Here is a 17,654-nt window from a genome sequence, read left to right on the forward strand (position 1 = left end):
AGGTGGGTTTGGTTTTGTTTTGTTTGGGTTCATGGACTCTAGTGAGTTATGGTCTTGGGAGTATGAATGCAGACTCAGTATCTAATTAAAATGACTAAAACTTAACTCATAAAATTAGACATTGCTTTTAAGTGGTGCTTCAACATAACATGAATAAAAAGAAACTAATGAAACTGAACAAACATGATGGTCTCCTTAACTTATTTTTTGTTTTAACATGGTTAAAAGTAAAAATTTACATTCCTGATTTAAAATTTTATTCGTTTTCACTGAGATCTATGTTGCTGCACATAGCCTTGTTAGTACCGTCTAAGGTTGCTTAACACCTAAACGTTTAGTTTGATTAAGTTGGACTCAAGTTTGTTTTTCCTCTTGGTGTGGTTTGTTTTGTCTGGTGTGAAAAAGGCACTTGCACTCGAGTGTGCACTCACAGGCCGACCATACAAAGTAACAAACCATGAAAAAGCAGGAGAACGTTAACAAACATACAAACCAAACAATAGAAAGTATCAACTAAAAGGCACTGCAAATGGCAGGCAAAAAGAAATGCAAACTTAAAAACGGGAAAACAAAGGAAGAGTCAAAGGTTATCCAGCAAACAGACATGACCTGACTGACTAATTGACAGACAAACAAACAAACTGGAGTCATGGAGGGTGTAGAGTATACGTCACCAGGAGCGAGGACAGGATGGCTGCAGCAGCTGGATCGAGGGCAGTAGCCGAAGCAATTGCTCTGACCGGCACTGGAGTTGTGACAGGAACCGGAGCCAGGGCGGCTACGGTGAAAGGAACTGAAAGCGTGACTGGAACCGGAGAGGATACAGTGACAGGAACTGGAACTGGAGTCATGGCAATGACAAGAGCCAAGACAGTGGAAGTGGCCGCAACCAGAACTGGAGCAGCTGACGTAGCTGGAGTGGAGGCGGCTGTGCCCATGAGACTAAGGGCTAGATCTGTGGCCTGTGGACTCTGATGGAAAAATATAAAATGAAGCTAATTGCCTAAAGCTTGCTCAAATGGGATTGTTTTCTCTATATTTTTTTTTGTACAAATATTTTCTCTAAGGTCTTAAACCTTGTACTGTAAAGTGCCTTGAAATAACTTCTGTTGTGAATTGGCGCTATACACATAAAACTGAATTGAATTGAAATTGAATGCAACTGGCAAGACAAGCGTAGTCTCTGAACCCTAGCAAGCCTTGACCTGGGCCCAATGACCTTTTGGCAGGTCAATCTGTGACTTGTGATTCTGAAGCTGTGGGTGGATCGGCTGCTGATTAACCTTCTGATGTTGCCTTTAGGCACTGTGCTTGGCTATGTGCAAAAGTCAAACAACAGTGGAAGGACGACTTCGGGCTTCAACCGGAAAACATGAAAGGTCGGGAGGATCCGAAGGAGTCTGCAGGCACAGACGGACTGTCACCAGGTTGATGGGGAAAGGGCCAATGAATGTAGGAGCGAACTTACGATTCTCCACTTGCCATGGGATATCCTTGGAGGAGAGCCACACTCGCTGGCCGAGTCTGTAGGCTGGAGCCTGTCTACATCGCCGTTTTTTGTCCAATGAGGGTGGTGCAGGCACTCCTCCAGGCTATGTGACAGCTCCTCACTGATTCCCATGTAGCTGGAACTAATGATACCTTCTCCTGAACATCAAATAGAGGCTGGTACGTATAAACCACCTGGAATGGAGTCAACCCAGTGTCAGCCGTTCTGTCTGACCATTGAACTGAGGCTGGAATCCAGAGGACATATTGACAGAGATCCCCAAAAAAACGATAGAACTCAGTCCAGAAGCGAGCGGTGAAGTGGGGTCCTCTGTCCGATACAATGTCTCTAGGAAGGCCATGGAGACGGAACACATGTTGCACCAGCAGGTCCGCCGTCTCCTTAGCTGATGGGAGTCTGGCCAGAGGGACAAAGTGAACCAATTTAGAAAACTGATCTATCACAGTCAGGACGCTATTTAAGCCTTTCGACAAAGGAAGTTCAGTAACACTGATATGTGGGACCATGGCAGATGATGGATGGAGAGAGGATGAAGGTATCATGCAGGTGAGGCGAGAGGAGTGGCACCAGTCTAAAGCGGAGATTGTCCAGAACGTACAGTTTGTTAGGAGGACAGGCGAAAGGTGAAGGAGTGTGTGCATTCAGTACCTCATTCTCTATGTAGGAAGAATGAAGTCAGGTGAATCAGGGGTTTCCATGTGTTCAAAATGTTGTGACAAAGGGTTTGGTGTTGAGGTTGTCTAGACGATAGGAAAAGGAGGAGTTGAAACGACTGAAGAATTCCTCTCCCTCTCTCTGGACTTCACCCACCAGCCACTTCTCTCCCTCTGCTCCCAGTCACTGATTGCATATTGGCTCCACCTGTGCTCCTGTCTCTACAAAAACTCTCCTCAGTCATCTCCCTTCTGTCAGATCGTCATCATTACCCTGCCAGCTACATAACCCACCTGCTAGAACCTGCTTGCTAAAGCCTGCCTGCTCTCAGCCCGCCTGCTCTCAGCCCGCCTGCTCTCAGCCCGTTTTCAGCCCTGCTCCTGGCCATCTTCCTCAGCCCTGTTTTCTTCACCCCTTCAATCATCTGGACTTAGCCCCTCTGAACTTTGAACATTCGTTACTTGGTTTTCTGAGAGTGTTTTCCTGTCATTGAGCAGTGGTTTTCTTTTGTACTTTGGTTTTTGGTATGTTACTTCGTACCCCTTTTTGTTCTTTGTCTTAGTGATTCTGGTAGTTTTTTGTAGTGTCTGTTGACACCCCCCCTTAGTTTCCCCTTAATTAATGACAGTTGTCAGTAGAAAGATGAACAAGATCTGAGAGCTGAATAGGGATAAATTATATGGCCGAACAGGTGCTTTTACCTGCATAGGTTGTGAGGATTGAGTTGAAAACCCAGGTTAGTTGCCAGTTGTTGGTCCATGAACTTGAAATCCGCCCAAGAGTCAATGAAGGCCAGGATGGTGATCGCCTTATCTTGAGGCTGCAGTGAATGTCCGTGAGAGGAGGAGCCTGGCTTTCAGTGGACATGAGGCTACCCGATGTGATTAACCTCCGCATTACAAACACTGGTTGTTCTTTAGGTGTCTCTGCCGCTCCTCCACACTAATCCGGGTCAATCCGATGTGCATTGGTACTGAGGAGTTGCTGCAGGAACTAGTGGAGGGACAGTTATGAGGAAAAGATCCATGAGGTGGTGAACTGCGAGAAGTAGGGTGTGTTTTAAAGCGCTCTCCGACTAGTTCTTTAATCCTATGATCTATGCGAATAGAGACATCGATTAACCCATCTAGTTTCTCTTGGAAATAATGGGCCGCCAATTCGTCTTTCACTTTCTCACTCAATCCTTTATAAAACATGGTAAATAATGCAGTGTCATTCCAATCACAAAGAGTGGCAAGCTTTCCGAACTCAATGGAGTATTCAGCTACTGACCCGGCGTCCTGTTTAATCTCCACCAGCTTGATAGGCGCCTCCTTGTTTGGTTTTGTAGGATTTAATATATTGATTCGTTCATCTGAAAGGCTCTAAAAAAGGAACAGGTGGCTGCGGCACAGCTCCACTCCGCCATAGCCAAGGCTCTTGCGGGTCCGGTGAGTAGTGAGATTACAAACCCCCACTTTGACTGAAAAACAGAGGGTTGAAAACTGAAGTTGATCGTACATTGGGTGGGAAAGGGTCTGCAGTTTTCAGGATCCCCGTTATAAGGTGGAGGCTTGTTTAGAACCAGTTCAAAAGAAGGAGAGAACCAACCAGCTCTGGACCTGGAGGTAGTTGGGATTCCTGGGAAGTCAGCATACGGTAATTTTTCTCCCACGCCCTGAATAGCCTCAGAAAAAGTCTCTAAATGACTGCCAGTGTCCGTAAGAGCTCCTTCTACCTGGCCTTTCCATGCCTGGTTTCTATCAGAGAATGGGGTTTGTTGCCAGATAGTTCTATCATATGATCCGACTCCATTGCCAGAGACCGCACACACAACACGAGTAAGACAAGGAAGGCTTATTCACAATGATAATGCAGTGTATGAATGTGAGGAAGCAGCAGCCAAACTGAGCTGTCGTGAGTATGGTGGTCTAGTCTTGGTGGGCGGTGATCGAGAGGCAGGGATGAGTGAACCAATGAGGAGACAGGAGTTGTAGATTGTTAAGTGGTGAAGGCTAATAGTAGTGAATATGGTGGACTTTCTAAGACAGCCGACAGCAGAATGAAGCACATTTAGACTGGGAGCAGAGGAGGAATGATATGTTCTGAGGAAAGAGCTATGATTCAAACACAATGGGTTAATGAAAAACTAATTACGAAGTAACAGTTTACAGTTCTCTAGAAATCCCAGGTGCAAAGTTAGAAACCCAGGTCATACACAGGAAAATACTCACGGTACCAAAGGGCAGAGCAGAGGCAGGCTCAGATCAGGCAGGTTCAATCACAAGAAGTCAGTCCGAATGAATGCTGGATAGTTTGTCTCCTCATGTTGATGTGAGACTATCTAGCAAGGCTGGGAGGCACATGGACCTGCTCCAGTAGGAGTGGCACAGGTGTGGAGAATTAGTAATCAGTAGTGAAGGAGAGAGTGGAAAATTCAGAAAAAGACAAGCAGGCAGGTTATCAATGATGATCAACTTAGCTTTACTGACCACATCTCCTCTGTCTATGCATCATTCAGATTTCAGAAATCCACTGAAAACAGAACGTATCTGAAGCTTTCTCTGAACTTCTACCCCATGAAACACAAACAGCAGTTTCTAGAGCACTACACTTCAAAGATTGTCTCTGTGACTTAGATGTTTGCTTTTTACCTCACTTGTAAGTTGCTTTGGATAAAGTGTTTGATAAATAACTGTAAATGCAAATGTACATCATTGATGTCTATGTCTATGTCATTTTGTTTTCATTTTAATGATTATCATCACATCTACTTATTCATTATAGTATCAGGAGACATATAGTTTGTGTTTCAACTTCTGTGTTCTTTTTCATCTCTGCTTTTCACATCTGCCTGTAATAAAGGGCAAAATGCTAAAAACTTGACCCAAATGTAAAAGAAAACTGGCTAAGTCTATGACTTTATTGACATTAGAATATTTGTGTATACATTTAAATTTATTATATATATATTATATTTAAGAAAGAGAGTAGATTCTTCTGGTGTTAGTCGAGGCAAAAAAACACTAGTTAAGTCTTCTAGTTCACTTGAGCAACTGGAGTTACTCGCATCATAAGCAGCTTTTTAACAACAAAAATTTCTCCACTGTAATAAAGTCTGTGAATGCAGAACTGGTATCTGTTGTGTAGCAATGTGTTTAAAAGATTTTCTAAACTAAATGCTGCTTCGTACTTCAGTTGGCGGTGTCGCAGATCATGTGAAATTGAAGCAGCTGTTTCTAGAGCACTTCACTTTAAAGTTTGTCTACTTGACTTAGATATACCTGTCTGTACCTCACTTCTAAGTTGTTTTGCAAAAAAGTGTCTGACACTTAAATGTAAATTTACGTAAATAATGTGTCAGAGTTTAAGGTAAAGGGGCGAGGCAGGTATGAACTAAAACAGGGTTTATTTACAGGAACTACACAAAACAGGGAGCTAAGGGGGGGCAGACACTACAAAAGCAGGCAGAAAACATGAAGACAAACTAACAACATAAAACTACCAGTGAGGCAGGGAACAAAGTATCAAAGCAAGAAACCAAAGTACAAAAGAAAACCACTGCTCAATGGAAGGCAGACTACTTACAAAATGTCCAGAGTTCAGAGGAGCTTAGTCCAGAGGACTCAAAAGGGGGAGAAACATGGCTGGGGAAGATGGCTAGGAGCATGACTGATAGCAGGAGCAGGGCTGATAGCAGGCTGGGAGCAGGTTCGGTAGCAGACAATTAGCAGGCAGGAGAATGACAATCTGACAGAAAGGAGATGACTGATGAGAGTTTTTGCAGGGAGAGGGGGACACAGGCAAAGCCAATGTGCAATTAATTTCTGGGAGTAGAGTGAGAGAAGTGGCCTGTGGGTGGAGCCAGAGAAAGAGAGGAGGAAAACAATATGTACATGGACAGAACAGTCCTTTCCATGTACATATGGATAAACTGAAAAACTCAGCCATTTTTCTAGGCAGCACTAAGATGACAGAGCTTGTGTCATCCTGTTCTACTCCTGTTTTGGTAGCAAGGATAATATTGATAAGAAGAGATGTGCTTGTGTAAAGCTGCTTTGGGACAATGTCAATTGTAAAAAGTAAAATGAATTGAATTGAATGTGGGGGAGTTCTAGTAAAGCTGGTTAATATTTCTGCCAGACCTGTGCTCTTGAGACACAATGGCTGATGTTTACCCCTGCATGTCTGTGGTGGACATGAATGTTGCTGAACAGCCACAAAATCCCTTGGTCTGCTGCCCACAGTCAGTGAATCACCTGCTGTTTATTCTGCAGAAGATTAGTGTAGTTTAGTGGCACTTGGTGACATTGATATTGAGTAGTGTGAGGTGTCAGAGGGCTGTAGAAGGAGATTGGCTGAGACATTTTCTTACACCACCATCTTGACTGTGGCAAAGCTAAAGGTTTACACCTATCAGACAAAAGACTGTTCATGTGGGAGTGGTACTTCTTGGATTTTTGGAGAGTATTCACAGTGACAAGGGTGCCAATTTTGAGAGTCAGACTTGTCAGGCTGGTAACCAGTAGCTGGACTGAGAGATGTCATCCATATATATGCAGCCATTACAGTTGCACAACCTTTTGAACCCTTTTGATCACTGGAAGCAAGCGATTTCTGTAACTAACTAACTAACTAACTTTATTATCCTGTTGAAGGACTATGACCTGTGACAAAGACCAAACTTTCTGACACTAGGCAACACATTTTGCTCTAGAATGCCTGCACAGATTTAAGAAACCATGTACCAGAGAAGGTGCAGAGTTCCTTTCTTTGTATTCCTTATTCCTTATGTCTGTGAACATAGAGCTGATGTGACTTGACAAAAAGTTCCATCTTATCTGACCAAGACCGTTCTCCCAGAAGCTTTGTAGTTTGTCAATATGCTAATTATATTGCATCGACTTTGATGGTGAAATCTGACTCTGTTGTACCTTGACCTTGGATTTAACCTATAATCTATGGAATATGTTCTGGGTTCTTTAGTTACCATTTGAATTCTCTGTTGGCATTACTTCTCAGTAATATGTGCACCTGTAGTCACAGGAACATCAAGCTGCTCAGAGATGGTCTTAAAGCCTTTACCTTTAACATGTTTGTCTTAGTGTGGTACACACAATAAAAAGCACAGTGACCACTTTTCACCCTTTATATAAACAGACTGACTGATTTACAAGTGTGAAGAAACCTGTGAAGCTTATTACAGGGACACAGCGACACTGTGGTTAAATTATTTAACAACTTTTCTAGGGGTCCAATCATTTCTATCTTGACCAGTTATTTTAATGTGTTCTTCAATGTCTGTTTTCATTAGTTAATTTTTATGTACACATAATTTATTTAGAATTCTTATGTATGATTAATATTAAGTTTAAAGTTATTGAGTGTTTCTTTCTTTAACAGAAGAGAACAAATTATTTAGTCCAGAGGTGTACATGTATTTTTTTAACCTATAATTTTCAATTTTAATTATTGTTACTTGTTGTTATTTTCAATTATTCATTATATTGTCTGGCCCAGGAGACATATCGTTACTGTGGAAACTTCAAATTCCTTACTCTTGATTTTATCTCTCCTTTTCACCTCTGCCTGTAATTAAAGGCAAACTGCCACAAAACTTGACAGAAATGTTAAAAAACTGACTCAGTTTACGACTTAACTAGAAAATTATTGTATAAATATAAAATGATTGTAAAGAAATTTTCTACTACGGTTTTGATCATAACAGACATGTTCCTGAGAAAATAAAACTTTAAAGTATATACATACATATAAATACAATAAAATACATATAAAATCTTTTTCTGGAAGAAACTTGATTCATTTTCAATGATTGAATAACATCACTGTGTACATAAAGTACTCGAGTCCACATATCTGAACATTTTCTCTCTACATTAAATTAAAGTTACAGGAGTTAGGCAGCAGAATCTGAAGTGTAAGAATAAGTTTAACACATTTTCTAAACCAGGGGTAAAAGAAGGCGTAGATCAAAGGGTTTAGACAGGAGTTAAAATATACGAGGAAAACAATGAAGAGGTTACCTGAAGAACCCATTACGATGTCATTCCCAGAAAAAGAGACACAGTAAGATGGACAGTAACATATAAAAAACACAGCAACAACCACACCAAGAGTCCTGGCTGCGTTCAGCTCTGATTTCTTCACAGTTACAGTCACTGAACGCTGCAGTTTGACAGCTGCAACGTGGGAGCGCATGGAACGAGCCTGAGACACAGCAACTACAAACACTCTCATATACATAATGGTGATGGAGGAAATGGGGATGATAAAGAACATCACAATGTCAACAGCTCCATTTATATTAATCACATATTCTCCATAGCAGGAGTTATACCTGCCTGGTTGTTTCAGGTTATAAAATTAAAACAGAAAACTGTAGAAAAATAAATGAATCCAACATAGGAGAGTAATCTTTGCAGGGTAACGCAGAGGGTCACAGATAGCATCATAACGATTGACTCATATCAGCAACATGTTTACTACTGAGGCACAGACAGTGATGAAGGTTATTAAATGATACAGAACACAAACTAGGTCACCAAGAAACCAGCAGGGTTCTAATAACAGGATCTGAAACGACATCACGAAGAGACCCACAAGGAAGTCTGAGACAGCCAGAGAGAGAAGGAGGAGGTTGGTGGAGGTGTGGAGCTGCCTGGAGGGAGAGAAAATCATCACTGTGAATATTATAACACTGAGAGATAGAAATATTAACTTTATAAAACCAGCTGTGGCAGATAAAATTACATTATACTGTATCTAATTAATAAATTAGGATGTTGAAACCTCTGTTTATTTAAAAAAGTCTTATTATAGCACCAGCATGTATCACAACATTAAAATTAATTGAAGATGGAGGACAGCAGAGTGTAAATGATCATAGACTCAGATTGAGGACGTTTGTGTTTCTTGCACGAGGTGTTGAAGAGCTGTGGAAAACAGAGTTCAGCTTTATTCAGTGTCTCCATCATCACAGAGAGAAGGAAACACTGGTTTACTCTGTCAGCCTTCAGAGTTCAGTGTCATCCAGTTTTCTTTATCTCTCTTGTTTCTCCTCCTCTTTCACCTCCTGCCTGTTTTCCAGTCTCTCTTGGACTCTAATGTCCCCCCTCCCTCCCTCGTTCTGTGCGTCATCCTCTTCATTTACATCATCAACCCCTTGACTAGTCTTTTTCTTCTTGCTGTAAAAGGTGGGTTTGGTTTTGTTTTGGTTCATGGACTCTAGTGAGTTTTGGCCTTGGGAAAATATAATAAACCGTCAGAGTTCAACGACTTTTTTCAAGTTGTGCTTGTTCAAATTTAGCACAAATGTCAACTTGGACTCAGTGATGAACTGGGTAGATGTTGGTGGCCAGAGGTCAATGGTCACGATCGCCTCATGTTCTTCTAATTCAGGCATAAACTTATTAGATCATGAATCTGGACAAACACAGCATATCTATTTTCAATTTCATTCAATTTAGTTTTATTTGTATAGGGCCAATACAGAACAGAAGTTATCTCAAGGCACTTTACAGTGTAAAGTTTAAGACCTTACAGAGAATAATTATACGAATCTAGCCACAGGGGTTGCAAGCCAGTGATTTCTGTGCCGGTCCCAAGCCCGGATAAATAGAGAGGGTTGCGTCAGGAAGGGCATCCGGCGTAAAAATTGCCAAAATAACCATGCGAATCATCCACAAGACTTTCATACCGGATCGGTCGTGGCCCGGGTTAACAACGACCGCCACCGATGCTGTTAACCTACAGGGTGTCGGTGGAAATTTGACTACTGTTGGTCGAAGAAAGAGGGGAGGCAGAAGGGTTCGTGGTCAGAGAGAGAAGGGAAAAGGCAGGAACATAGATCTGAGAATAGGGACTCTTAACGTTGGCACAATGACAGGGAAAGGCAGAGAGCTGGCAGACATGATGGAGAGAAGGAAGGTAGATGTACTGTGCGTGCAGGAGACAAGGTGGAAGGGCAGCAAGGCACGTAGTATTGGAGGAGGATACAAACTGTTCTACCATGGTGTGGATAGGAAGAGAAACGGGGTAGGAGTGATCCTGAAGGGGGAGTTTGTAAACAATGTTCTAGAGGTGAAAAGAGTCTCAGACAGGGTGATGAGCCTAAAGCTAGAAATTGAAGGGGTGATGATGAATGTAGTCAGTGGGTATGCTCCACAGGTTGGCTGTGAGTTAGAAGAGAAGGAGAGATTCTGGAGTGAGTTTGATGAGGTCATAGGGAGTATCCCCAGAGGAGAGAGAGTTGTTGTTGGAGCAGACTTCAATGGGCATGTTGGTGAGGGCAACAGAGGTGATGAGGAGGTGATGGGCAGGTTTGGTGTGAGGTAGGACTACGCAGGTGGACTACATCCTATGTAGACGAGGTCATTTGAGAGAGGTTAGTGACTGCAAAGTGGTGGTAGGAGAGAGTGTAGCCAGACAGCACCGCATGGTGGTGTGTAAGATGACTCTGGAGGTCAGGAAGAAGAAGAGAGGGAAGACAGAAAAGAAGACCAAGTGGTGGAAGTTAAAGAATGAAGAAACTTGTGAAGAATTCAGACAGAAGTTGAGACAGGTTCTTGGTGGTCAGGATGAGCTTCCAGATGACTGGGAAACCACAGCAGAAGTTATCAGGGAAACAGGTAGGAAGGTACTAGGTGTGTCATCTGGAAAGAGGAAAGAAGGTAAAGACACTTGGTGGTGGAATGAGGAAGTACAGGAATGCATCCAGAGGAAGAGGTTAGCTAGAAAGAAGTGGGATGTAGAAAGGACTGAGGAAAGTAGACAGGAGTACAAGGAAGCGCAGCGTAGAGTGAAGAGGGAGGTGGCAAAGGCCAAACAGAAAGCTTACGATGAGCTGTATCACAGGTTAGACACAAAGGAAGGAGAGAAGGACTTGTACAGGCTAGCCAGACAGAGAGATAGAGATGGGAAGGATGTGTAACAGGTAAGGGTGATTAAGGACAGAGATGGAAAGGTACTAACAACCCAGGAGAGTGTGCAGAAAAGATGGAAGGAGTATTTTGAGGAGCTGATGAACGAGGAAAATGACAGGGAAAGAAGGGAGGAAGATGTGGATGTTGTGGAGCAGGAAATAGCAGAGATTGGAACGGATGAGGTTAGGAAGGCTCTGAAAAGGATGAAGAGTGGAAAGGCTGTTGGTCCTGATGACGTACCTGTGGAGGTGTGGAAGTGCTTAGGAGAAGCAGCAGTGGAGTTTCTAACCAGTTTGTTCAATAGGATTCTAGAGAGTGAGAAGATGCCTGAGGAATGGAGGAGAAGTGTTCTGGTTCCGATCTTTAAGAACAAGGGTGACACGCAGAACTGCAGCAACTATAGAGGAATAAAGTTGATGAGCCACACAATGAAGCTGTGGGAAAGAGTAGTGGAAGCCAGGCTTAGGAAGAAGGTGGAGATTTGTGAGCAGCAGTATGGTTTCATGCCCCGTAAGAGCACCACTGATGCCATTTTTGCTTTGAGAATGGTGATGATGGTCAGAAGGAGCTGCATTGTGTCTTTGTGGATTTAGAGAAGGCGTATGACAGGGTGCCGAGGAAGGAGCTGTGGTACTGTATGAGGTCGCCGGGAGTGGCAGAGAAGTACGTCAGACTAGTTCAGGACATGTATGAGAGAAGTATGACGGTGGTGAGATGTGCTGTAGGTCAGACAGAGGAGTTCAAGGTGGAGGTGGGACTACACCAAGGATCAGCTTTGAGTCCCTTCTTGTTTGCTATGTTGATGGACAGGCTGACAGATGAGGTCAGACAGGAATCACCCTGGACAATGATGTTTGCGGATGACATTGTGATTTGCAGTGAGAGTAGAGAGCAGGTGGAGGAACAGCTGGAAAGGTGGAGGTTTGCTCTGGAAAGAAGAGGCATGAAGGTCAGTCGTAGTAAGACAGAATACATGTGTCTGAACGAGAGGGATCCAGGTAGAAATGTTAGGTTACAGGGGGCTGAGGTGAAGAAGGTGCAGGAGTTTAAGTACTTGGGGTCAACAGTTCAGTGTGATGGGGAGTGTGGAAAAGAGGTGAAGAGGCGAGTGCAGGCAGGTTGGAGCGGGTGGAGGAAAGTGTCAGGAGTGTTGTGTGACAGAAGAGTGTCAGCAAGACTCAAAGGAAAGTTGTACAAGACAGTGGTGAGACCAGCTCTGCTCTATGGGTTAGAGACGGTAGCAGTGAGACAGAGACAAGAGGCTGAGATGGAGGTAGCAGAGATGAAGATGTTGAGGTTCTCCTTAGGAGTGACCAGGTTAGACAGAATAAGGAACGAGTACATCAGAGGGACGGCTAACGTTGCCTGTGTTAGCAACAAAGTCAGAGAGGCCGGACTGAGGTGGTTCGGACATGTTCAGAGGAGGGATAGTGAGTATATTGGTAGAAGGATGTTGGAGATGGAGCTGCCAGGCAGGAGGGCAAGAGGACGGCCAAAGAGGAGATATATGGATGTCTTAACAGAGGACATGAGGTTGGCTAATGTTAGGGTAGAAGATGCCCATGATAGAGTTAGGTGGAGAAGGATGATTCGCTGTGGCGACCCCTGATGGGAAAAGCCGAAAGAAGAAGAAGAAGAGAATAATTATACGAAAAATGATACAGAAAAACCAACACTCCCATTTGAGCAAGTATTAGGCAACAGTGGAGACGAAAAAATCCCTTTAAAGGAAGAAACCTCCAGCAGCAACAAAAACAACAACAAGCAGCAAGAACATTGGGCAGGTCAACTGGATTCTGGAGATGTACAGCTCCAGGCCGAGGATTCCTGCAGAAAAGTACAGAGAGAGGGAGACAGAGAGGAGGAAACACAACTACAGGAGAGAAAAGACACCAAGTTAATGATGTGCAATGGTGGCATTTGCATTGATATAGGAGAAAGGAGAGAGGAGCTCAGTTTACTGATAGAGTTCCCCCAGCTGATGGAACCTATAGCAGCATATTTAAGAGATGGTTCATAGTCACCTGAAAGGCTCTGCCTCCCATTCTACATTTGGAAACTCAAGTAAACCTGCAGTTTGAGAATGTAGAGTTCTGCTTGAAAGATATGGAACTATAAGTTCTTTAAGATAAGATGGAGCCTGATTATTAAGGGATTTATAAGTGAGGAAAAGAATTTTAAATTCAATTCTGGATTTAACAGGGAGCCAATGGAGAGAAGCTAACATAAAAGAAATATGATCTCTCTTACTAATTCCAGTCAGAACTCTGGCTGCAGCATTTTGGATTAACTGCAGGCTTTTTAATGAGTTATTGAGACATCCTATTAATAATTCAATTTTTATTTGTAGAGCGCTTTTTACAATTGACATTGTCACAAAGCAGCTTTACACAACCAAAGAACAGTACATGAACAGTGAATGTGTATGAATCATAATAATCAGATTGTCCCTGATGAACAAGCCGAGGGCGACAGTGGCAAGGGAAAACTCCCTGAGAAGGCAACAGGAAGAAACCTTGAGAGGAACCAGACATAACAGGGAACCCATCCTCATATGGGTGATTACATGCTATGTAGGCAGCAGGCAGTCCAGTATAACAGTTAATGTGGAGTCCAGACAGGAAGAGGGAAACAGAGAGGTAGAGATAGAGAGAGATTGCAGTTAGTTGTATTCACAGTTAGATAAAGTTTGAGGTGAATGTATATGTAGAATAGTGCAGCAGGGACTCCGGCAGGACTAGTTATGACAGCCTAACTAAGAGGGTGGGCCAGAAGGAAACACAGACATGAGGGCTCACTGGGATGTAGAGCAACCAATCACTTCACCATCAACAAACCTGAGTGATCAGTGAGAGTTGGGAAGACAGCGTCTAAACATACCAGTTCACCATAATGCTCTACGTCCATGAGTCCTTCCCAAATCTATTTACTCAAATGCTTGACTAAATAGGTAGGTTTTCAGCCTAGACTTAAACACAGAGACTGTGTCTGAGTCTCGAACGCTATTTGGAAGGCTATTCCATAACTTTGGGGCTTTGTAAGAAAAGGCTCTGCCCCCAGCTGTAGTTTTTATGATACAAGGTGCTGACAGTAGGTGTGGTGGATCATAAGACACTAGCAGTTCACTTAGATACTGCGGCGCAAGACCATTTAATGATTTAAATGTCAAAAGTAGTATTTTAAAAATCAATGCGAAATTTCACGGGGAGCCAATGAAGTGTAGATAAGATAGGCGTGATATCTAGGTAGCTCTTATCTTCTGGTTCTAGTGAGGACTCTCGCTGCTGCATTCTGAACTAACTGAAGCTTGTTTATGCACCTGGTTGAACAGCCAGACAGTAAGGCATTACAGTTGTCCAAGCTAGAGGTGAGGTTAATAATGAATTACAATAGTCCAGTCTGGAAGTAACAAATGCATTAACTAGTTTTTCAGCATCACTTTGGGACAGGATGCTCCTAATTTTAACAATGTTTCTCAGGTGAAAAAAGGCAGTTCTAGAGATATCTTTGATGTATGAAGTGAAGGAGATATCCTGGTCATGTCACAAATAGGTGCGTGTACCCAAAAGCGCAAGCTGATGCAGGCTAGAGAGCAAGTGTCTTTTATTTAGCATGTGGTAAATATATAGACAAAGAGATGAACGGAGTAAACTAAGCACACTGCACTAACCGGCAGGAGTTTAGGAAAATGGATAACTAAAATCAGCTGCTCTAGCGGGCAGGAAGACAGACATACATACAGTCCAGGATTAAGGGCTCAGAGAATCTTTTTAGTTGAGCTGGTTTCAGGCAGACAGGTGTGGTCTTTCCAGAGAAGGTGACAAACTGAAAGGGGAGCAGAGTTGTGGAGTGGGTTATATAGCAATGGGGCAGAGATAATGACACAGGTGAACCAGATGAGTGTTAATAAGGTGCCTGGAGGTATAGGAGCGGGAACATGCAGGGTATCTGAAATGAGAAAGGGGACCACAAATGAGTACAGAAAGGAATGGCGATAGGTCGAAGATAACTCCGAGATTTCTTACAGTATTACTTGAGGCCAATATTAAGTCATCAAGTGTAAGAATGTGATTGGACATAGTGTCTCTGAGATTTTTTGGTCCAAATAAAATAACCTGTCTTGTCTGGATTTACGAGAAGGAAATTGAAGGACAACTAGGCCAGGGGTGACTGTGGCTTAATAGGTAGAGCAGTTGACTGCCAATCACAGGATTGGTGGTTTGATTCCCAGCTACCACGTCACATGACAAACTGTCCTTGGGCAAGATACTGAATCCCTAGTTGCCCCCGGGGAGTCAGGTCAGCTGCTGCATAGCAGCTCTACCATCGGCATGTGTGTGTGTGTGTGTGTGTGTGTGTGTGTGTGTGTGAGTGAATGGGTGAATGAGATGCAATGTAAAGCGCTTTGAGTACCAGCTAGGTAGGAAAGCACTATGTAAGTGCTGACCATTTACAATTTATGTCTTTTAAGCAGCTTGAAGTTTGACTAATTGATTAGTTTCTTCTGGTTTCTGTCACAGTTTAAGGAGGGGGACGAGGCAGGAATGAACTTAAACAGGATTTATTACTGAAAACTACAAAATCAAGGGAAACTAAGGAGGGTGTCAACAGACACTACAAAAACAGGCAGAAACACGAGAACAAAGTAACAACTCAGGGATCTAAGGACAAAACAAAAACCACTGCACAAGGGCAGGAAAACACTCACGGGAAACAGGTAACAAAGTCTAAGGTCCAGAGGGGGAAAACAAGTCCAGGGAATCCAGGGGGGAAGCAGACAGGGCTGAGGAGGACAGGCAGGAACAGGCAGGTTTAGCAGGCACGGGAAACACAGACTGGAGACTGGTTGGGGAACGACGACGAACTGACAGAGGGGAAAAGGGCTGAGGAGAGTTTTGTAGGGGAAAGTGGGCACAGGTGAGTCCAATGTTCAGCTGATTGCTGTGAGCAGAGGGAGAGAATGGGCTGGTGGGCGGAGTCCAGAGGGAGAGTGAGGTGGAGCAGTGAGGGAAATCCTCAGCTTGGCCTGATGCCAGGCCGAAACGGTGACAGTTTCATTGATAGGTATAGCTGGGTATCATCTTCATAACAATGGAAATTGCTGTGTTTGAGTGTTTGCTAATAATATTGCCTGAGGGGGGTATGTATAAAGTGAAAAGAATCGGTCCAAGCACAGATCTCTGTGGAACTCCATAGCTAACTTTGCTTAGCTGTGCATGGAAGATTTATCATTAACATGTACAAACTGAAATCTCTCTGATAGATACGATTTAAATCCCAATGACCCAATGACCACGTGACCTTAATGACATGTTCCAGTCTGTTTAATAAAATGTTGTGATCTAAAGTGTTGAATGCAGCACTAAGATCTAACAAGACGAGTACAGAGAGTAGACCACTGTCTGATGCTAATAGAAGATCATTAGTGACCTTTACCAGAGCTGTATCTGTACTATGATGTACTCTCAATCCTGACTGGAAATCTTCATACAAGTTATTGCTGCGCAGATTGGATATTGGTCTATAAAATATATCTACTAAAACCCCTGAGTCTAGAGTAGGCTTTTTGAGTAGGGGTTTGACTACAGAAACCTTAAAAGCCTGTGGTACATAGCCTATTTGTAAAGATAGATTGATCTGATCTAATATGGACGTGCTGATCAAAGGTAAGACATCCTTGAGGAGTCTAGTCGGGATGGGATCTAAGAGACATGTTGATGGTTTAGGAATTAATTACTGAAATTAATTCAGAATGATCTACGGGGAGGAAGCAGTCTAAGTACGAGTGTGGTCTTGCATATGAATCTCGAGTTGTTGTACAATCCATGCTGTATGCAGGGAGGATCTGATAATTTTTTCTCTAGTTGTTATAATTTTATTTGTAAAGAAATTCATAAAATCATTGCTGCTGAGAGTTGAGGGAATACTAGGCTCAACAGAGCTATGACTCTTTGTCAGCCTGGCTACAGTGCTGAAAAGAAACCTGGGATTGTTCTTATTTGCCTCTATTAATGAGGAGTAATATGAGGCTCTAGCTTTACGGAGGGTTTTTTTTTATACATCATTAAACCGTCTTTTAGGCAATATTCTAAATTGGTGAAAATAGCCTAACCCTAACCCTCCTTTCCAGGTTACGTGATTTCTGCTTTAAGCTGCAGATTTGTGGATTGTACACAACTGTTTTCTCCCGTCCTGTTGGTTTCCCGAGTTCCCCTTTTTTTGGACAGAGTTGAAATTAAATCCTTTTTGTTTGCCAAACTTTTAACAACCACATCTCCTCTGTCTCTACATCATGCAGATATGACCTTCTTAACATCACAAAGATCAGACCCTACCTTTTGGACTATACAACAGAACTCAATGTGCAGGTTCTGGTCATATCTTGACTCAACTGCTACAGCATCTCACTACCTCTCTGTTACCAGCTGCACCATCAAACCCCTGCAGATGATTCAAAATGCAGCAGCACGTCTTATTTTTGATAAGCTAACAAGGACACTTTACACCACTCTTCAGCTCTCTGACCTACTCAACAACACCGGCCTACCTGAACTCTCTCATCCGTGGCG

At 43.0% G+C, this 17,654-nt stretch overlaps 1 pseudogene; it reads right to left on the reverse strand.

Annotated features, from left to right (window-relative positions):
- Positions 1-647: 647 nt before the first annotated feature.
- Positions 648-17,136, reverse strand: LOC113167108 (annotated as a pseudogene).
- Between the last annotated feature and the right edge of the window lie 518 nt (positions 17,137-17,654).

The sequence above is a fragment of the Anabas testudineus genome, chromosome 7 (assembly GCF_900324465.2).
Source record: "Anabas testudineus chromosome 7, fAnaTes1.2, whole genome shotgun sequence".
Classification (NCBI taxonomy): Eukaryota; Metazoa; Chordata; class Actinopteri; order Anabantiformes; family Anabantidae; genus Anabas; species Anabas testudineus.